This window comes from Sapajus apella, unplaced genomic scaffold (assembly GCF_009761245.1).
Source record: "Sapajus apella isolate SASKATOON/1434 unplaced genomic scaffold, GSC_monkey_1.0 scaffold65, whole genome shotgun sequence".
In the NCBI taxonomy this organism is placed as follows: Eukaryota; Metazoa; Chordata; class Mammalia; order Primates; family Cebidae; genus Sapajus; species Sapajus apella.
Genome location: NW_022437005.1, coordinates 11064836 through 11088322, shown reverse-complemented (window position 1 = coordinate 11088322; position 23487 = coordinate 11064836). Strand labels below are relative to the sequence as shown.

At 45.7% G+C, this 23487-nt stretch overlaps 1 protein-coding gene across 3 annotated transcripts in view; it reads right to left on the bottom strand.

The window, feature by feature from the left end:
• The window catches only part of SYNDIG1 (synapse differentiation inducing 1), a 191527-nt gene that overhangs the window by 51770 nt on the left and 116270 nt on the right, over positions 1 to 23487 (bottom strand). The gene's annotated exons all lie outside the window — the stretch shown is intronic.

Here is a 23487-nt window from a genome sequence, read left to right as displayed (position 1 = left end):
CAGTGTCAGGAGGAGGGCAAGCATGAAGGGAGAGCCTCCATGTGGAGGTGCCGAGGGGGGGCGTGGGGTGGCTTTGGGACCTGTAATGGGGGACACAGGAGGCACGGGATCTGGCTAGGCACAATGGGTGGGGTAAGGGCAAGTCATTGCCCAGTCCTCATTCCATGCTAGGGGCCATGGGCAGGTCTGTGTCATGGAAAGCTGACTGTGAGGCCAGTAAGGAGACTGTGCCAGGCCCGGGCATGCAGCTCTGTCCAGGGATACCGCGGGAGAGGGGGCGGCTGTCGGGGCGGAGGGCGCCGTCTCTCTGACGCTTTACGGCACACACGGCTGTCGGGGCGGAGGGTGCCGTCTCTCTGATGTTCTACAGCACACACAGCAGCTGCCAGCCTTGTCATATCTTTTCTTATCTCAGAGGCCCTGGGATGGGGAGTAACTGGTCCAGGGTCACACAGCTGGGACAGGCTGTCACCAGGATGCTTTCCAAATTTCCAACCCCAAGCACCCAGACCCTTTATCTGAGAAACAGGGAGGTCTGGTATCTTCTAGGTTGCCTTGGAGGTGGGCAGTTTCGCCAAGCGTTGGGAGGGTGTGCTCTGACACCCTGCCTTCATCGCACCCCATGGTGCCATCTCCCGGAGACGCAGTCTCCTCATCTGTAAAGCATTCCTCCCCAGCTCATGAGTGCTGTGGGGCACGCGTGTGACGGAGCTCATGAAGCACTCAGCATGGTGCCTGGCACACGGGGAAGAGCTCAGGATGTGACGGCCTGTGGCTGAGGTTGGCATGCAGGCTGTGTCCCATTGCTGCGGGGGACACCCTCTGGAGATTGCCCCTACCCCTAAGTGGCTGGCAGAGATGTGTCTAGATCCGGGAGCCTCCCAGACCCGAAGTTCTTGACTCCTACAACCATCTGTTGATGGGCCACCAAGAGCTGGAACCCTTCATAGACACTTTTTGACGATGAAGAGCTATTATAATTCTATGCTGGGACTGAGGGGATATTTCTGAGTTAAGCTATACTTAGAAACATAGCTAAGGTTAACTTTCCTTTAAGCCTTTACTCCTAGCTTTTGAATTCTGTTAAGTTACTGGGAAACAAAATTAATCTTTTGCAGGTTAATGAAAGGTTGTGCCAAGATCAGTTTTAAGTCCTGTTGCCAAAGCCATTCTTCAGTCTTATGGGTTGGGATGCCACGTGTCACGACAGTGCAGTCTGCTTTCTTCTCCTCCTTTAAGACAAGTGCACCAGGGTGTTTATGTCAGTAGGGACCGTCACAATATTCCCAAGTATGCTCAGGACTCAGGGCACCTGATGTCTGTCCTGGCACCAAAGGGTTAAGCCCTGTTCAAAAATTAAAGATATCATCTTCCCAGCCCTTTCAGCCTGCGTCAGACTTTTCCTATCTAAATAATTATTTGGAGAAAAAAAAAGTCTTGGGTGAGATATGCAGATGCCCTCGGTGGCCTCTATGCTCCTAAGTGGTGATGAGGATTAATGAAGAATTTGTAGAAAGAATTGGCCTTTCTCATGAAAGGCACACAATGGTGGCAGGTTGAATTGTTTGCCTCTAACAAGCAGGCCCTTAAAGAACTTGATACAGACACCATGTGGTATTCCCTGGGGGAATATTTTTCTTGCTCTCGCCATTAAGTGGCTATGTCCCTGTCAGCACAGTTATGCACGGGAACTGGATATGTCAAGAACACTCTCATTAAGACATGCAATTACAGGAAGCAGTGCAGGCTGTGGTGTTCCCTGTATTTTATTTTAGAACACCTGAATTACAGGGTTCTCCCGTTCTCAGGGATCACATCCGACAGTAATAGCAAGAGGGCTCTGGCCGGATTCCCTGTGATTCTTGAGCTCGGAATGCTCAAGAGAGATCAGCACCATGGGCTAAAACAGAACAGAGCAGGGCTTTTCCCTGGAGAGGGTCACGCTGCATGAGGAGGAGCCTGGGAGAGGGCACCTGGCTGGATTCCTGCGGAGGAATTGGGTTGAAGGCTTCCGGGCAGGGGCTGAGGAAGAGCTCCTGGAGGGGTGACATGGGAGGAGAGGCCATGAAAAGCAGGAGTGACCCTGTCAGGGAGAAGGTCAGGCAGCTTCCTGAAGGGCTCTGCCTCCCTCCAGACTCATCAGCTCATCAGCCGATTTGGGGCAACTCCCTTTCTCACCATTTGACTTTCATGCATAATGCATTGTGCCCTGCTGAGAGTGTCACTTGCAAGATGCCTTTCCAATTACCTAAAACCCAGCTTAAGGACCAGAACAATCAGGCAGTGCATAAATCTGAGCTTCTTTTGTGGGTGGTGTGTGTGACTCAGGAGCCCTGCTGTGGAATCAGAGATGGAGATAGTACATTCATTCTGGCTGATTAGCACTCGGCGCCCCCCGTGTGCAGAGCTACATGCATAAACATGCTCCCGGGTGCCCACAGCGGGCGATCCTGAATCGCTGCATGGACACAGGTGGCTCTGGAATGAAGAATCACCACTTCAATGTCCCTTTTGGTTTCCACACTCTGTATGACATCCCCAAAGGAATGCAAAGCATTTTATACACCTATAAAGACCAGGGCAAATTATTCAAAGTTATCACAGGAATGCAGAGAGTCATTCTACAGCTGAGCTTGGAGAGCCTCAAGATGCCCCGTCTCTCCACCCACCAGTGTCAATCGAAGATTAACCGGGTGAGAACTGCAACTTCCCCGTATTCACCTACGTTTAGGATTCCTGGCAGCACCACAAAGTATTGCCCACCTGCTCTCCATGTTTTCTGTGCCTGAAAACCACTGCAGAATGTCCTGGAAGCTCCTGTGTCTTTCCTGGTGACCAAGAAGAGACGACCGGAGGCCCCATGTGGTGGTGGTGGGCAGTACTGCACATGGGATACGCCTGCACACAGGGATGTGGCAGGGAGGTTAACGGCAGAATGGGGGAAATGGGGAAGCCTTGCAGGCGTGTCTGGAAAACACAGCAGTTTGGGTGGAGTGGGCTCTTGAGGGGTGATACTGTCCAGATGGAGGTCGGGCCTTGCACAGTGAGCTGAGATATGAATGTTCAAGTGGCCTCAAATCGTGGAGCTTCCGGGGAATCACAGCTGTGCTGGTGGCTCTGGTTATAAACTCATCCTTCCAATTTTCTATACTCTAGTGCAGGGCCAGCTCTCAAGGGCACCTCCCTCTGCCCGTCTGTTTTGGTATTTCCAAGTCTCCTGAGCAATCTGCAGTCCTGTTGCATCATCATTTATTTCCGAATTCACTGAGGCATTTCCAGCTCCCAGCTGAGCTCTGGGGCTCGCCATCCTCTGCTTCCGTGTGCGCCTGGGCGCTGCCACAACGCAAAGCTTCCAGGGACGTACATACAGGCTGGTACAAGTGAAGGCTGCAGTTGTGCTCCGGAGACCCTTTACTACTTTACACGTAGTCTAGACAGGTTAAAAATAAAGAGTGCCCCGTCTAAAAGGAAGGACAGAAAAAGGAAAGCAAAGGGTATCCCACATCCTCCTTCCATGTCAAGGCACAAGCTCAAGGTCATTTCTTCATCTCGAAATTGAGCATTCGCTATGCTCTCTGTCCAGGATTCTTATAACTCCCTAAGTACCAGAAAATGCTACAGCTAAGTAAAGAGGCAAGAAAAGGGGGACACTGCCGAGGACAGCCACCTCCAGAGTCGTGAAGCATGGGTCCTGTCCTCTTGCTATGTCATTGTTTTACAGCAGAGGTGCAGATGGTAATGTGATGAGCACCTTTAAAATGCTCATGACCCTGAGACGTACCTAAAGTCGGCCTGGATTCCCATGAGAATCTACAATGTGCTGATCAACCAATGACTCATTTGTCACCTCCCTTCTTGAATCTATAAATTTGGCTTGCACCAACATACGTGTGAGTCCAGACACACACAATTACTGTCCTCCGCGCAAAGCAGTACTGCATGCTGTTTTTCCGAACATCATCTAATCTTAGCTTTAATTCTAGGATGCAGGGGTTGGTCAAGAGAACTGAGCTTATATTATCAATATCATTCACACGATTCTCTCCACCTGCACCACTTCTCAGCCCCATCCTTCCTGATGGCCATCAGGCATTCTGAGAGGTACTTATTCCCTCATTTCTGGCTGAAAGCTTTTCCTTACCAACAGGAAAGATGGTTCCGTCACCTTCTAATTATTGTCTCATCCGTGAGATCAGCGTAGGTAATACCCTGTGTATTCTTTCCAAGTATCTTGCCATGTGCACGCATTTCATTTTCCTGTGTACAGTATGGACACAGGGGCCCTGCAGTACTGTCACTTGGAGTGGGTCAGTTGGTGGGTGATGGATTTAAGATTTTATTGGCCAGGCGTGGTGACTTAACGCTTGTAATCCCAGCACTTTGGGAGGCTGAGGTGGGTGGATCACCTGAGGTCAGGAGTTCGAGACCAGCCTGGTCAACACGGCAAAATCCTGTCTCTACTAAAAATACAAAAATTAGCTGGGCATGGTGGCGGCACATGTAGTCCCAGCTACTCGGGAGGCTGAGGCAGGAAAATCGCTTGAACCCAGGAGGCAGAGTGAGCTGAGATCGCGCCACTGCACTCCAGCCTGGGTGACAGAGCGAGACTCTGTATCTATCTATCTATCTATCTATCTATCTATCTATCTATATGTATTTAGAAGGTATTATCAAAATTTAAAACAATATTTGCATTATTTGTTGTGGGTTTATACTCTAGAAAGCATTGATAGATCATATCTTTATAATTAAAATATCTTTCATATACAGCTGGAAGGAAGCACTACAATTCAGCCTCGGAGTCTGCAGGGTTTAGCTGCCCAACATGTTTTGAAAGTGCTCTGACATCTTGTTTCATAAGAGACTCTCATCCTGGAAAAGTGTCTAGAATAGATTTCTGTATAAACCTGTATTTTAAATACACTTGACGCCAATTGCAGGACATCATGTTAAGGCACTAAACTTACTTCGGGTATTTGAGATGCACATAACTGCCCTTGACTTACCCATGGTAAATATTGGGAGTTTTAAAAGATCATCAGGTTTCTGTCAAATGGAATACACCTAACAGTTCTACAAAAAGGGAAGAAAGTAATTAATAGACGCTTCTCCAAGTGTGGCCAACTCAAATTCCAGTGTGCCAGGGGAGAGTTCCCTGTCCCCACAGCAGCCTGTGAATTTCAGCCCCTGAAGCAAGGAGAGGTGGAGCGGGGGCCGTCTTCACTGTGCATGTGGCCCATGGTGTCTGTCTCACTCTTGAGGAGGAAAAGTCACAGCCAGGCAGCAGGAGGAGTGAACATTCGCCATCAGCCGAGGCTCTTCCCAGCTCCACCCTCCACCCGAGCAGCCTGGGTGAGTCAGGCGTTGAGGACAGCCCTTTGGCCAGAACCATGGTGCCCTTGTGGAGCTCAGCTGGGGCTCTCATCAGCCCGGATGAGGTAGTTTTCTTTTCTTTCTTGAGACAGAGTCTCTGTTTGCTCACTGCAACCTTCACCTCTAGGGTTCAAGCGATTCCCCTGCCTCGGTCCTCACCAGTAGCTGGGATTACAGGCACACGCTGTCACGCCCGGCTAAGTTTTGTATTTTTAGTAGAGATGAGGTTTTGCCATGTTGACCAGGCTGGTCTCAAACTCCTGACCTCAGGTGATCCACCCGCCTCAGCCTCCCAAAGTGCTGGGATAACAGGCATGAGCCATGGCGCCCGGCCAAGGTGAAGTTTTCAAAAAGAACTTTCACCAGGTCATTAACGGCAAACAAAGCCCGAATGAGTGGAAAGAAAGAGGTCCGTTCATAGAACACATGACTCTTACAAACTCCCTATTGACAGCACTGCCTCAACTGCCCAGGGCAGCTTCAAAATGAAGACGCTAGAATCGTCCTCCAAACCCTGCCTCCTCCTGCTCATCAGTGTCCATTTTCCAAGTCAGCCTCCGGGAGTAATCATTCTGATGAATACAGGAGTCAGGACGAGGTGGACTCCAATCTGCTGACTCCAATCCTCTTGGGTAGCAGCCCCTGGCCCCCGCTGGTCCTGTGCACTCCCCCACATAAGTGAAATCGGGGGTAATTATCTGCTAGATATCTACCAGAATTCAGCGAAATAAAGTTTCCCAGAGACAAGTGTCCATGCATTGTCGCTCGTGGCAAGAGGGATCAGTTCCCTGACCATCAGTCGTTCAGGGGCAGGGACATCCCACTAACCACAGCCTCACAGTCACATCCCCTGGCACAGGTGGAGCTTCGAGACTCGGCTTGAGGCCATCTGAGGTCAGCACCAGCTGCCCGCCTGGCTGTGCTGGAGGCACTTGTAACGATGCTCCAGAGCCTCTGTGGTCAGCCGCACACTGATGGAGGAGTGTGCAGCCCAGCCTTTGGCCAGCCTGGCCTTGCAGTCAGAGAGGGCCACAGATAGTGACCAGAAGCCAAGGGACACCACACAAAACCACGGTGCTGTAGGACCTGCACAAAAGGCCTCAATCTTAACAGAAGTGCAAAGGAAGTATGTGAACGGCTTTGCTATTGGAGGCACGCTATATTCTAAAAGCTTCGGGGACCTCATTGAAGGAAAAATGACACATGTGGGGAATGTAATCGGAGAAGAGCCCTAGGTCCAGAAGGAGGAGTGCACAGCTTACAGTGTAATGCATTGCAATGTCAACCCTGGATCCCGCAGGTCACGGGCTTTGCACAGACTCTGCCCTTGGATAATTAACATGCACGTTTTCTCTGCTACAGACAAATCATCACAAAATCAAGATGCTAATTCTGAAACAATGCATTACCTATCAGTGGAAAAAAAAAATCTATCTAATCCGCTGCAAAAGGCAAAGCAGACATGATGTATTTGTTCATTTATACACCAAAACAAGTGAAAATCAGTAACTTACTGCAGCATGGATTCCAGAGGAAAAAAAATAGATAAGAAACCTGATTTGCCATGGCTACACCAGATCATTAATATTTATATGGAATTGTTTAAATCCAGAAGTTGCAAAACAGCTCTCAGAAGCTACAATCGGCATATTAAATATGCATATTGAGACAGAGATACAGATTGGGGGAGGCAGAGAGAGAGAAGGAGGACCACTTGGCTATTTAACTGCCCTTGCACATTTCCCTGATACAAGTTAAAATAAACCCAAGTGGTAATGATGGAGCCATCCCTCCAGCAATATTTTTCAACGCATTTGTCTGCAAAGCCAATGTTATGCTTGTGTCTGGCCGGGCTCTTGTAGCCTTCATCGCAAGCTTAGTTCATGTGTCACTCCCCCAGGGAGGCAGAGGTGTGCCTGCTGCAAACCCTTCCCACCCATCTGTCGCTGAGTAGCATTTTCTTTCTGCATGGTTCCATTACTGCTGCGTGGTTGGGGTGCCCATTGCCAGGACTTTCCCGCTGACCCAAGCACAGGCTTCATGTCTTTACCCAGATGCCCCCCAACTACCTGCCATGAACTTGAATGCACTGTGACTCTCAAGTGACAGGTTGGGTTTTGTGCTGATTCTGAATCTATCAGAGCCTAACAGATGCAATTATTAGATGGGATTCAATTCACTCTAAATCTGGAGATGTTCAAAAATAATGAACTTAAGGACAAAAGTGGGATCTGGCGGGGTGCACAGAACATTGTCCCACCATTACTGGAAAGGAGTCCCGATGCAGACCCCAAGAGAGGGTTCTTGGACCTCAGGTAAGAAGGAATTTGAGGAGGGTTCACAGAGTAAAGTCAAAGCAAGTTTATCAAGAAAGTAAAGGAATAAAAGAGCGGCTGCTCCGTAGGCAGAGCGGCCCCGAGGGCAGCTGGTTGGCTCTTTTTGTGCTTGTTTCTTGATTATACTAAACAAAGGGTGGATTTTTCAAAAAAAGAGGTGAGCAATTCTTAGAACTGAGGGTCTCTCCCCTTTTTGGACCATAAAAGGTAACTTCCTGACATTGCCATGGCACTGTAAACTGTCATGGCGCCGGTGGGAGTATCTTTTAATACGGCAGTGCACTGTAGTTAGCATATAAAGAGCAGTGAGGAAGAGCAGAGGTCACTTTTGTCGCTGTCTTGGTTTTGGTACGTCGGCTGCCTTCTTTACTGCGTCCGCTTATCAGCAAGGTCTGTATGCACTGTAGCTTGTGTCGGCCTCCTGTCTCGTCCCGTGACTTAGAATGCCTAACCTCCTGGCAATGCAGCCCAGCAGGTCTCAGCCTTGTCTTACCCAGCCCCTATGCAAGATGGAGCCACTCTGGTTCCAATGCCTCCGACACCCGCACCATGGAGTGTGTGGAATTGTGGGGCTCTAGTTCCACACAATGCACATGTTCTAAGCACACGACTTAGAAAAAGAAGAATAAAACTTTCAAAAGAAGGCTGCCTTTGTGACAGGGTTTAGAGAAAACATAAAAACGTTTAAGATAAATGATTAGAAAGATGGACAGGTGACAGCTTTGGAGAACACGCAGGGCACTTTGTTTCAGATGTCTGGGAAAGTCCCAGCTCCATTCCTGTGTCAGGCAAAGGTTGACTGCGACTTGTGCTCCTGGTTGGGGCAATGGAGGGGAAGAGGACGAACTCCCCTGGCCTTCTTCCGGGTATTCTTCTATCTGTCTGCAGGAGCAGGTATCTATCACTGTGACCCCACAGTGCCTGACAATGTCTCTGCTCGTCTCCTCATGAAGAAAACTCTTCTGGGCTAAGGATGAGTTGATTTTAGAACACATTTTTTTATACGCTGCTTTCTGACAACTTCTCCCAATGGTCTACTCCACTCTCAATGCAAGGCTCCCTTGCTGGGAACGCCCTGTGGGTGGACAGACCCTGCTTTGCACTCAGGGCTTCTGGGCCTCTGCTGCCACCCAGGCCTGTGTTCGTGTCTCCCTTCTGCTACAAACAGCCGAAGTCCTGTGATTTACTTCCTCCCTGAGGCAGTGTCCCACTCAGGGCACCTCGGTCGTTACGGTTTCCACTACCATGCAGGAACAAGCCAGGAAGACCAGGGAATCAACACCTCTTGTGAACAGCTCTCACCTCTGGGCACCTCCAGCCCTCACCTCCCTGCTCAGAGGCAGAGCTTGGAGGACTGAGAATAAGCTGCCCCCAGAAGTCCCCATGGCTTAGGGACACTTGTCTACAGTCCCGCAGAAGGCATGTGCCCAGAGGTTTGATCTTAGCCACGGACAATCCCTCCCAACTCTGGACACTCTTTGGTAATGCTGCATTTGTAAACCACATGGTTCATCTTTATGAAATGACCAAGCAGAACATGGGTGTGCAGATCTTTGCATCAGACACAAACACAACCAGCATTTAAGTGAGCATCTACAGTGTGGTGGATTGTAGATGCTCACTTAATGCCCAGTGGCTCTTCACAGCATTTAAATAAAGACTGTTTCTTCATTTGCATTAGAGTGAGCTGTATGTGCGTCCTGCCATGTTCTTACATTCCTCATTAGCCTTGGTAGCATTGTACTGGTTACTCATGCAGTGCAACGGGCCGTTCGCATTTCGTCTAGCATCAGAAGAAATGGGAATGCAAGTGACAGATAATCTAGGTTCTTCAACCAAGCTTCCAATTTTGTAATTAAAAATATTTCTGTTATTAAAAAACAATATATTCTCTGTATAAACAATTAAGCAGAAATGTAGATTTCTGCTTCTAGTAATGCCAGACTGGTAACTCTTCCACAGAAGACAGCTAAAAAATCTTAAAGAAACATTAAGGAAAATATTTTACAAAGCATTAAAGAGATAAGAAGATGAAGGCCAAGGCCAGGGAGAAGACAGTAAGTCAGAAGGGTGGACCAGCCATATACAGATGCCCTAGGGATGTTTGCTGACCGTAAGAGGTGTCTGAGAGGGTGAGTTTTGGGTTACTTTGTGAGACAGTGGGAATCCGAGTTGGGGTTCAGAGCCCAGCAAAGAGGGACATCCTGTAAACCAGCCATAGGATGGAGCACCAAAGGGCTAAGCCATGGGAGCAAAGGTGAAGTGGAAACACACCAGCTCCTCATGGGCTACAGCTCAGCTCTGCATCAGCCTAGAGCCTGAGTGTGGACTAAGATGGTCTTGAATTATTTGTGCCCTATGTCCTGGAAAAAAGCAAAGAAATAGCCTATCTGAAAAAAAGGTGGCATCATCCTAATCTTCAAAACATTACTAAGAATACTTTGTCAAAAACAATGACCAGCATAAAATCAGTAATATCCAAGAAAATATACCATGAGTGAGAATAAGGAGAAACAACAAACATCCAGACTCACAGGGATCCCAGGTATCATAATGATCGGGCATGGACTATGAAATACCTCCCCTTATTATGTCCCAGGAAACAAAACAAAGCTTTAAAGTGTTGGCAGGTGGTTGAACTGTAAAAGAAGGATTGGAGGCAATCTGAAAAAGAAGATGCATGGAAATTCTAGAACTGGAAAATAAAAAAAACACCATGTTATAACTCAGTGAATGGGTTTTGCAGAAGTTGAGACATAACTACAGAGGAAACTGTGGACGAGAATTCTATACCTAATGAACATGCCTGCAAGAATAAATGTGATAAAAAGACATTTCCAATAACATAAAACAGAGAGTGTTTATAACAAGAAAAGACATTCTAAAGAAAATTCTAAAGGTTGTTTTTTTAGGTAGAAGGGTATCATTCAAACTAGAAGATAAAAAACTTATAAAGAAATGAGGAGCAAAGTAGTGAAATATAGGGGTCTATACAGTTAAATATCAATAATGTAAAACCATAACATTGTCATTTTGAAGTATTTTTTTCTGTCCATCCATCCATCCATCCATCCATCCCCAAAAAAGATGATCTTTAGTTCTTAAAGGCCCAAATTAATACTTTAAAAAATATTATTAAAATTGATAATTTTGGTGAAACTGACAAAAATCCTATAAAAATATAACTTGCCATAACTGATATGAGAAACAACAGAGAACCTAATCAGAGTCATCAACATTAAAGAAAGGAAATAACTAATTTAAAATCGCTCTATGATGAGAAGTCCAGGCTCAAAGAGCTCCACCAGTGACTGCTATGAAAGATTTCAAAAATAATTTCAGTTTAAATAAATGTTCAGAGAACAGAAAAAGGGAACACTTCACAACTAGAGTAACACTGATATAAAAACTTAGTGAAGAAATTACCACAAAGGATAATACACATCAATCTCTCTCATGAACAGAAACAGAAAAATTTTAAACAAAACAGAAGCACACAAATTCAGCAACATGCAACATGTACAAATTATGATCAATTAGAGTTTATTCTAGGAATGCAAGGTTGGTTTAACATTTCAAATCTGTCAATGCAGTTTCTATTAGTAGATTAAAGGAAAATATTCATATATTTTTTTTTATTTGCACAAAAAGCTTTTGGTAAATCCAACATTCATTCATGATTTAAAAATGAGTCATTTAAAGAGCTACTTAACAGTGAAATGTTGGAAATTTTTCCGTAGAGATCAGAGACAAGATGAGAGTGCCATTAAGATGCAATGTGGCTTTTGCAAGTGCAGTAAGGAATGAAGACATGGGCTGGGCGTGGTGGTTGATGCCTGCAATCCCAGCACTTTGGGAGGCTGAGGTGGTGGATCACTTGAGGTCAGGAGTTCGAGACCAGCCTGGCCAACATGGTGAAACCCCATCTCTACTAAGAATGCAAAACTTAGCTGGGCATGGTGGTGGGCGCCTGTAATCCCAGCTACTGGGGAGGCAGAGACAGGAGAATCATTTGAACCTGAGAGGCGGAGACTGCAGTGAGCTGAGATTGTGCCATTGCACTCTGGCCTGGGCGACAAGAGTGAAATTCCATCTCAAAAAAGAAAAGAAAAGAAAAGAAAGAAACCTCCATCAAAAAGAAAAAAAAAAAAAGAAAAGAAAAGGAAGGAAGGAAAGGAAGGGAGGAAAAGACATGAAGGTTGAGGGATGCAAACTTAGGCAGCAAAATAATAAAAATGTCCAAGAAAAGTGTGCCTTGTGGTGGTCATTCCAGTGGTCACTAAGTGGGGGGAAAGGAGCACTATAAGGAGGAAGACTGTCAGGAAGGCGCTAGTTCTTCCACCTGCGGGTCCCCAGGGACATTCCTGAAATGGGTGACAGCAACTTGGCCACTTGCTCTAAAGTAATTTGTTAAGCTATACAATTATGTTTGTGTACTATTCTCACTATTATTTTCAAACTAGGGAAGGTTTGACAATCCCCTTCACATTAACTGTGCTTAAACAAGCAAACAAACAAAACAACAAAGAAACAAACGCGAAGATGCATGCAGGAAGGAAGAGAAAACACCCCTTGCCACAGATGGAATGACTTTCTTCCAGTCTTTTTTCCTTTTTTCTAACTTTCAAAAATGTATAATAATATATTTCATATGTGGAGAGTTTCATTTATGACGAAGACATATAAATCACTTGATTCTCCCAACAAATGACTGTATACTGCAGCATAACTTTTTAAAAATGTGTACAATTTATGAGACACCTGTGAAATTGTGTTAGCTGTATCTAATGCGTAGTGATCAAGTCAGGGTATTTAAGGTGTCCATCTTCTGAATGTTGTAGAATTCTGATTAAGTAAAGTCACTGTACTCTGTTATATACCATTGAATGTATTCCTTCTACCTAATGGTACCTTTGTACCCTGTAACCCACTTCTCTTCATCCTCCCCTACCTACTCACCCTTTCCGATCTCTGTTGTCTATCCTTCCACTCTCTACCTCCATGTGATTCTATTATTTATCTCTCATGTTTCTAAGTGAGAGCAGGCAGTATATATGTCTTTTTGTGTCTGGCTTATTTCACTTAAGATAATCATCTCCAGTTCCAACCACGTTGCTGAAAATGGCATTGTTTCATTCTTGTTATGGCCAAATTGTATTCCATTGTGTATCTATATCACATTTTCTTTATCCATTTGTCCACTGATGGGCACTTAGGTTGATTCCATATTTTTGCCATTATGAACAATGCTTCAATAACTATGACAGTGTAGGTATTTATTTGATGTCATTATTTCTTTTTCTTTAGGTTGATACCCAGTAGCGGGACTGCTGGATCAAAGGTATTCTATTTTTAATTTTTTGAAAAATCTCCATACTGCTTTCTGTAGTGGTTGTACTAGTTTGCATTCTCACCGACAGTGTATAAGAGTTCCCATTTCTGGCTGGGTGCGGTGGCTCACGCCCGTAGTCCCAGCATGTTGGGAGGCTGAGGTGGGCGGATCACAAGGTCAGGATTTTGAGACCAGTCTGATTAACATGGTGAAACCCTGCCTCTACTAAAAATACAAAAATTAGCCAGGCGTGGTGGCACGTGCCTGTAATTCCAGCTACTCAGGAGGCTGAGGCAGGAGAATCGCTTGAACCGGGAGGCAGAGGTTGCAGTGAGTCAAGATCACACCACTGCACTCCAGCCTGGGTGACAGAGCGAGATTCTGTCTCAAAAAAAAAAAAAAAAAAAAAAAAAGAGTTCCCATTTTTCTGCATACTTAGCAACATCTGTTATTTTGTCTTTTTAATAATAGCCATTCTGGCTGGGATAAGATGATGATATCTCATTGTGATTTTGATTTGCATTTCTCTGATGATTAGTGGTGCTCAGCATTTTTTCATACATCTGTTAGCAGTTTGTCTGCTTTTGAGAAATCTATACAAATCCTCTGCCCATTTTTTAATGGTTAGGGTTTTTTATTTTCCTGTTGAGTTGTTTGAATTTATTGTATATTCTGGACATTAATCCCTGGTGAGATGTGTAACTTGCAAATGTTTTCTTCCGTTCTGAAGGTTGTTTCTTCCCTCTGTCGATCATTTCTTTTGCTGTGCAGAAGCTTTTTTGTTTAATTAAGTCCCATTTGTCTATTTTTATTTTGGTTGCCTATGCGTTGGAGGTCCTAGCCATTAATTCTTCGCCTAGACCAACATCTAGGAGAGATTTCCCGGGGTTTTCTTTTAGTAGTTTTATAGTTTTCGGTCTTATCTTTAAGTCTTAAATTCACTGTGAGTTGATTTTTGTATATGATGAAAGAGAAAGGTCTATATAGTGTAAACTTTGAAATCACAAAACTGACCCTTTGTTGGAAGAATAAATGGAGAATAACTGATAAAATAAAAAATGTTTCCATGGGAAAAGTCGTAAACCAAAACCAAGCAGTGCTAAACTGAAAAGCAAATGAGGTCATGAATGATCTTGGACTAGAATCTGTAGGAGCCGATCGTGAGGACTTAGAGGTGCTTGTGACTTCCTCACAGCTTCACCCCTGCCCTGTGGGCCCCAATCCTGGCATGCAGCCAACCTGCTGTGTGATCCCGAATACCTTAGACAACCTTGCTGGGGTCTGACCTCCTCACTTGCTGCATACAATAGAATTTGCCTATTTCAGGACTCTACTCAAGATGAAATAAAACTCACTGTAAACTTGCCCTGAAACAGTGGCTCTGGGTATATATGAAGGATTTTAAAACAGCACAGACCCTGATTTGTACAGATCTGGATTCCAATTTGTAAAATTTATCATCTGTAAAATGGTAATAATACTAGTACTCATCTCACGGGGCTGCTGTGGGAATCAGGTGCAATTGTGCGTCTTTGCCCTTGCTGCCACTCTTGTTTCGTGAGTGCAAGTGGCAAGCTCTCCACTCCACACTGTGCGCAGTGCCCGTCTGCAGCAGCACAGTTCTTGGCTCAGCAGAGAACCGGAGCTGCGGCAGGGAAGGCTTGCTGCTGACACCCAAGCAGGCCCCTGCTGCACTCAAAACAGGGCTGTCCGGTGAGAGTTACGCTCTTTAACCTGGGTTCCAATTTGGCTAACACAGGTTGCACTCTGAACAATGGACTGATGTCAGCTTATTGCACAACCCAAATTGTCATTTGATGTGAGGTGATCTGGACTAGAATGCACCTCTATGCTGCAGTTCTGATCACTTCAATTCCTAGGAGGAAAGGCAGTCTTCTATGCTTTCTGAGGAGGGTGCCAAAGCTATGGAGGGGCTAAGGTGCTGTTCTGATTCTTGCATGCCAAGGTGACTCTCAGTTGTCGCTTTTGCTGCCAGAGGGAGAAATATCAGACTCATCTCCCATGTCTCAGTGTCTCTCAGCCTTGCCATTTCTCAAGCTCACAGACTGCTTGCTCTGCCCTGGACTTTCCAATGACCAACTTTATGCAGGCCACATCAGTCCACTGCCTGGGGTCTCTGGCTGTTCCCACCACCACCAGCTGGACAAACTCCAGCCCGGGCTCCCAGATTCTGGCCTCCACAGCAGCTCTGGAGGAAGCAGGGTCTGGGACTTGTTAGCGTAGGGAAGTTCATCCCTGTGGGGCAGAGTTTGACACTGGGAGCTACACTACTATTTCCCTCTCCACTTGCCCTCTGCTGCCTCAGTAAAGCCTACCCAGAGACCTGCTAGGAAGTGGAGGCCAACATGGGAATACAGTATCCTGTGTCGCTCTCCCTCCTTCCCTCCTTCCACACCTCCTGTCCATTTCCCTTGTGTTCACTGGCCTGGAATTGCACTATAAGGCCTCAGGACTCCAACCTTGCTGCAGGTTCTGTGTTCTAGGGAGCCCAGTCAAGTTGATGGACTCAGATCTTTCTGTCCAAGGCTGACCACACTGAGTGCATCACACAGGTGTGATGCAGATCTCAGAGCCTCCAGGAAACACAGTGGCCACAATTCCAGCCCTGATCCACCACAGACTCAACCAGTGCTGCCGCTCCCAGCCTTAGCTTCCCTTCCAGAACAAGGAAAAAAGTAGAAAAATGCTATACTCTTTAATAACTTTAGATCTTTCAGAAAGAGACACAAGATGGGATAAGGCAGACAATGGGTAAACAAACTGTGTGCTGAAATATTAAAGTAGGAACCAGGGAAAGTACACACAGCCATTTCCAAAAAATAAGCCAGAATCTCTTCTGCACTCCCTATTTCTTCCCTCCCAAACTGCACTTTTATGTGCACAAATGCACCATGGACATCCATTATCTGTCTCCTGGGGATCGCTGCTGAGACTGTTCTTCCAAATGTGTCCTGGGAGAGGACCATGGAAAGGGACATGAGGGGAAGGAAGGAGGAGGGAATTCAGAGGGAAATCTGTTCATGGACTCCCAGTAAAGGACAGGGTCAGACGGCCTTCAGCACACCCAGGGCACAGCATTCCCCCCTCCTCAGCACTCAGGTTCTTTGTGCCCCAGGGGCAAGGCGTGTGCCCCCCTTTACCATCCGCACAGGCTCCAAATGCCTGAGCAAGGAGAATGCTTTGTGACCAGTGACATCCATTGAATCCACTGAGACTAAACATGTGAATGTGGCAGACATACACTCAATGGTCAATGAATCAATCTGAAAGGGACTGGGGGAGATTGAGGATTTAGAGTTTATACGTCCCGGCACTGACTGCTGAAGAATTCTGAGTGCAGGGGAAGGGCTCCCAGTGGGGTGAGGATGAGAAACAATTGTAGGTAAAACATCACGGGTGAGGAGTATAAGAAAAGATTTGAAGGCCGTGCCCAGTGGCTCATGCCTGTAATTCCAGCTGTTTGGGAGCCTGAGGCAGGTGGATTGCCTGAGGTCGGGAGTTTGAGGCTAGCCTGGCCAACATGGTGAAACCCCATCTCTACTAAAAATACAAAAATCAGCCAGGCATGGTGGCGGGCACCTATAGTCCCAGCTACTCAGGAGGCTGAGGCAGCAGAATTGCTTGAACCTGGGAAACGGAGGTTGCAGTGAGCAGAGATCATGCCACTACACTCCACCTGGGTGACAGAGTGAGACTCCATCTCAAAAAAACCAAAAAATAAAAAAATAAAAAAAAAATAAAAAAGCAAACAAATAAAAAAAAATTTAGAGACTTTGGATTTAATTCTCTCTCAAAGGAGTTATTGGCAAAATAAACACAAAAATACACATTAAAAATCTGAGTTCTTTCTAAAAAATCAATACAAAGAAAATCACTCAAAACCATACCCTTAAATGGAACTTAAACAACCTGCTCCTGAATGACTTTTGGGTAAGCAATAAAATTAGGGCAGAAATCAAGGAATTCTTTGAAACTAAGGAGAACAAAGATACAACATATCAGAATCTCTGGGAGACTGCTAGAGCAGTGTGAAGAGGAAAGCTTATGGTGCTAAATGCCCACATCAAAAAGTTAGAAAGATCTCAAGTTAACAACTTAACATTACACCTAGAAGAACTAGAGAAACAAGAGCAAACCAACCCCAAAGCCAGCAGAAGACAAGAAGTAATCAGAATCAGAGCTGAACTGAAGAAAACTGAGAAGTGAAAAACCACGTAAGAGATAAGAAAATCCAGGAGTTTTTCCTTTGAAAGAATACATAAGCTTGATAGGCCACTAGCTAGACTAATGAAGAAAAGAGAGAAAGTCCAAATAAACATAATCATAAACAAACAAACAAAAAATCCTCAGAGACTACCATGAACACTTTTATACACACCATCTAGAATAGCTAGAAGAATGGATACATTCCTGGAAACACACAATATCCCAAAATTGAACTAGGAAGAAATTGAATCCCTGAAAGGGCCAATAATGAGTTCCAAAGTTAAATCAGAAATAGAAAGCCTACCAGAAAAATCCCAGGACCACATGGTTTCACTGCCGAATTCCACCAAATGTATAAAGAAGAGCTGGTACCATTCTTACTGAAACTATTTCAAAAAAGTTGAGGAGGAGGGACTCCCCACTAACACATTCTATGAGGCCAGCATCATCCTGATACCAAAACCTGGTAGAGACTTAACAGAAAAAGAAAACTTCAGGCCAATATACTTAATAAACATAGATGTAAAAATTCTCATCAAAAACCAGCAGCACATCAAAAAGCTAATCTACCATAATCAAGTAGGTTTTATCCCTGGGATGCAAGGTTAGTTCAACATCGGCAAACCAATAAATGTAATTCATTACATAAACAGAAGTAAAAACAAAAACCACCTGATATATCAATAGATGCAGAAAAGGCTTTTGATTCAGCAACCTTTCATGTTAAAAATCATTAATGAACTAAGTGTTGAAGAAGCATACTCAAAATAATAAAAGTCATTTATCACAAACCAAAGCCAATATCATACTGAATGGGCAAAAGTGGAAGCATTCCCCTTGAGAACTGGAATAACACGAGGATGTCCACTCTCACCACTTCTGTTCAACAAAGTACTAGAAGTCCTAGCCAGAACAATCAGGCAAGAGAAAGAAATAAAAGGCATCCGAATAGAAAGAGAAGTTAAATTATCTCTGTTGGCAGATGATATGATTCTATACCTAGCAAACCCCATAGTCTCTACTCAAAAGCTCCTGAATCTGATAAACAACTTCAGCAAAGTTTGGAGATACAAAATCAATGTGCAAAAATCAGCAGCATTCCTAAACACCAACACCTGAGATGAGAGTCAAGTCAAGAAAGCGATTCCATTCACAGTAGCCACAAACAGAATAAAATACTTAGGAATACAGCTAACAGGGAGGTGAAAGATCTCTACAATGAGAATTATAAAATGCTGCTCAAAGAAATCAGAGATGACACAACCAAACAAAAAAATATTTCTTGCTCATGGTTAGGAAGAATTGATATTGTTAAAATGGCATACTGCCTAAAATACTTACAGATCTAGTGCGATTCCTACCAAATTACCAATAACATTCTTCACAGAATTGGGAAAAAGAAAACTATTTTAAAACTACTGTGGAACCAAAAAAGAGCTCCAATAGCTAAGACAGTCCTAAGTGGAAAGAATAAAGCTGGAGGCATCATATTACCTGACTTCAAACCATATTAGAAGGCTACGATAACCAAAACGGCATGGTACTAGTACAAAAACAGAAACACAGACCAATAAAACAGAACAGAGAATCCAGAAATAAAGCCATACACCTGATTTTCGACAAAATCAACAAAAACAAGCAATGGAGGAAGAACTCCCTATTCAATAAATAGTGATAGGGTAACTGGCTAGCCATATGCAGAAAGTTGAAGCTGTATCCCTTCCTTACTCTGTATACACAAATGGATTCAAGACGGATTAAAGACTTAAATGTGAAACCTACAATTATAAAAACCCTGGAAGATAACCTAGGGAATACCATCCTGGACATAGGCCTTGGCAAAGATTTTGTAGTGAAGACATCAAAAGCAATAGGAACAAAGCCAAAAATTGAAAAACTGTACCAATTAAACTAAAGAGCTTCTGCACAGCAAAAGAAACGATCAACAGAGTAAACAAACAACCTACAGAATGGGAGAAAATGTCTGCAAACTATTAATCCAACAAAGGTCTAAAATCCAAAATCTATAAAGAAGTTAAAACAGGGGCCGGGTGTGGTGGCTCACACCTGTAATCCCAGTACTTTGGGAGGCCGAGGCGGGTGGATCACGAGGTCAAGAGATCGAGACCATCCTGGTCAACATGGTGAAACCCTGTCTCCACTAAAAATACAAAAAAATAGCCGGGCGTGGTGGCGCGCGCCTGTAGTCCCAGCTACTCAGGACGCTGAGGCAGGAGAATTGCCTGAACCCAGGAGGCGGAGGTTGCGGTGAGCAGAGATCGCGCCATTGCAGTCCAGTCTGGGTAACAAGAGCGAAACTCGGCCCCCCCAAAAAAAAAAGTTAAAACAAATTAACAAGCAAAAAACAAACAATCCCATTAAAAAGTGGGCAAAGGACAGGACCGATTTTTTTCGAAAGAAGACATACACACAGCCAACAACCATATGAAAAAATGCCAACATCACTAATCATTAGAGAAATGCAAATCAAAGCCACCATGAGAAACTGTCTCACACAGTCAAAATGGCTATTATTAAAATGTCAAAAAATAACGGATCCCAGCAAGGTTGTGGAGAAAAGGGAATGCTTTCACACTGTGTGGGGAATGTAAATTAATTCAGCCATTTTGGAAAGCGGTGTGGTGATTTCTCAAATAAACTTAAAAGAGAGTTATCATTTGACTCAGCAGTCCCCTTTGGGTATACCCAAAGGAATGTAAATTATTCTACCATGAAGACATATATGTACACATGTTCATCGCAGCACCATTCCCAATAGCAGAGACATGCAACCAACTAAATGCCTATCACTGGATAAAGAAAACGTGATACACGTGTACCATGGAATACTACATGGCTACGAGAAAAGGAGATCGTGTCCTTGGCAGAAACATGGATGGAGCTGGAGGCCATAATCCTAAGTGAACTGACATTGGAACAGAAAACCAAATAGTGCATATTCTGACTTACAAGTGGAACCTCAACACTGACAACACATGAACACAAGGAAAAGGAACAACAGACAGTGGGGTCTACTTGAGGGAGAAGGGTGGGAGAAGGGAGAGAGTTAAAAAAAAAAAAAAACTCTCCAACTCTCTTGGGTACTATGCTTATTACCTGAGTGATGAAGTAATCTCTACACCAAACCCCCATGACATGCAACTGACCTATATAAAAAACCTGCACATGTACGCCTTTAACTTAAAAGGAAGACAAACCAAGTTTTTCCAGCAGCAGGGGGCCAGAGGTGTGAACAACGAGCTGAAGTCCTCAACGATTTCCTGATTTCCTTCTGCCTACTTTCAGATGATCTTACTGACCTCTACTTTTCCATGGGCAATTCAGCTTGTTTGTTCCATATTAAAAAAAACTGGGGGTCATAGCATGGTTATTCGGACCTGTAATCCCAGCACTTTGTGAGGCTGAGGCAGGAGAATCATTTGAGCCCAGGAGTTTGAGACCAGCCTGGACAACAAAGAGAGACTTCCATCTCTACAAAATATTTAAAAAATTAGCCTGGTGTGGTGGCAGGCACCTGTATTCCCAGCTACTTGAGAGGCTGAGGTGTGAGGATAACTTGAGGTCAGGAGGTTGAGGATGCAGTGAGCCATGATTGTGCCACCGCACTCCAGCCTGGGCAACAGAGTGATACCCTGTCTCAAAGATTAAATAATTAATTTTAAAAGCCTGGAAAGTGGGGCAAATCATCCAAGTATAATTATGACGGCCCTGTTGATTAGTTCATCCACAGCCTGGCAGCTCAAGAACACAACTAAGAAAGCAAATTCCAACCACTGGCATTGTCTGAATCTCTGGGAGGAACCGTGTCCCCATGCTTTCTGAGCAATGTCTTGACAGTGGTTACAGGAAGGTTTAGGCTCTTTCTGGGAAATGGACAGAAAACATGGAATCCTACACACCAGCCATAAAAAATCAGAATTAATATCCAGAGTAAGATTGCAAAAGGAAACACTTAATTCCTGTTAGAACAATGATGGTGACCCTTGTGTGTCCTTCAAGGCTTATCTGAATGACAGGTTTTCACACCCAAATCCCATAATTGTTCCCTCCACCTCTGCAGAATTTTCAGAGCCTCTTATTCAGAGAAGAAGGAACAGCCTGTACCTGACTTATATTTCTTCTCTGCTGGAGAGCATCGGATTCAGGAGAAATAGTAAGTACCTTTAGTGCATATCATTACTCAAGATTGCTTGGTTCTCTCCCATAATTTAATATGATCCTGTTTTAATGGAGTCAGATGGAGAAGGCTAGACATATCCCTGGGCTCCTATGTCACTGAAAACAAGAGACAAGGATATCAGACTTCTGTACTTCTTCCCTGTGTGGGTATTTGTAATGTCTAAAGCAAGACTACGATTTCCTCTAACACTTGGGCAGTATTTGGTGGAATCTGTCACTAAGTGCAATAATCACTGACCACTGACTCAGAAGTGGGCAAAGATGGTGGGGCACAGAATCCTGGCTCTGCCCTTGGAAACATGACCTGGGAACAGTTACATGACTCTCTCAGTCTATTGCCTCATCTGCATCTGCCCCAAGAAGTGTGTGACGTCAAGTATGTGCAAAATGCTTGGTGCACAGGGTGGCTTTTTATTGCTCCCCTGCCTTCCCGTTCTCCTTCCCACTGTATTTCACATCTGTTTTTCTCTCTTTTGGGTCTTTTTTTTTTTTTTTTTTGAGACGGAGTTTCATTGTTGTTACCCAGGCTGGCGTGCAATGGCGTGATCTCGGCTCACCGCAACCTCCGCCTCGCCTCCTGGGTTCAAGCAATCCTTCTGCTTCAGCCTCCCGAGTAGCTGGGACTACAGGCGTGCACCACTATGCCCAGCTAATTTTTGTATTTTTAGTAGAGACGGTATTTCACCTTGTTGACCAGGATGGTCTCGATCTGTTGACCTCGTGATCCACCTGTCCCAGCCTCCCAAAGTGCTGGGATTATAGGCATGAGCCACCGCACCCGGCCTGGGTCATTTTCATCATGTACAAGTATGCTATTGTTTCTTCCACTTAAAAACAAAAACAAGAAACAAAAGAACACTCTTGACATCGCCTCATTAAATAGCACCCCATTTCTCACTATCTGTTTAGAGCAAAACTCTTCAACAAAGATAACTAGATGTACTATGTCCAACCACTCTCTTGGCATATCCATGTGTGTATTTACAAACAAGGTCCCATTCTGTCACTCAGGCTTGAGTGCCGTGGTGGGATCGTAGATCACAGCAGCCTTGAACTCCTGGGCTCAAGTGATCTTCCCGCCTCCGCCTCGCGCGCAGTGGGAACCACAGGGACGAGCCACCACGCTCAGCTAATTTTAAATTTTTGTGTAGATGGTGTCTTGATATGTTGCGCAGGCCGGCTTCGAACCCCTTGGCCTCAAGCAGTTCTTCCCCCTAGGCTCCCAAATCCGTGCACTTTCTAAATGTTTTAATTGAAGTTAGTATTCTTATAGAGAAGTGTACGCACAGACACACAAAATGTAAGTAAAGCTCAATGACCTTCCACAGACATACGGCCAGCACCCAGCTCGGGAAAGAGAACGTCCCCAGCGCCACAGTCCCTCCGCCCCTCCGCTGTGCCTGCTGCCCCGGGCCCAGCAGTGCAGCCCCGCGACGCTGGACGGTTCCCTTCCTCTCGCTGGAGTCTGTCCCTCCAGGCTGTGCCTGTTCCCCCAGGCTGTGCCTGTCCCCCGGGGCTGTGCCTGTCCCCCCGTCCCCCCGGGGCTGTGCCTGTCCCTCCGGGCTGTGCCTGTCCCTCCGGGCTGTGCCTGTCCCCCGGGGCTGTGCCTGTCCCTCCTGGCTGTGCCTGTCCCCCCGGGGCTGTGCCTGTCCCCCGGGGCTGTGCCTGTCCCCCCGGGGCTGTGCCTGTCCCCCGGGGCTGTGCCTGTCCCCCCGGGCTCTGTCTGTCCCCCGGGGCTGTGCCTGTCCCTCCGGGCTGTGCCTGTCCCCCCCCGGGCTCTGCCTGTCCCCCCGGGCTCTGCCTGTCCCCCGGGGCTGTACCTGTCCCCCGGGGCTGTGCCTGTCCCCCGGGGCTGTGCCTGTCCCCCGGGCTCTGCCTGTCCCCCCGGGCTGTGCCTGTCCGTCCGGAGCTGTGCCTGTCCCCCTGGGCTGTGCCTGTCCCCCGGGGTGTGCCTGTCCCCCGGGGCTGTGCCTGTCCGTCCGGAGCTGTGCCTGTCCCCCGGGGCTGTGCCTGTCCCCC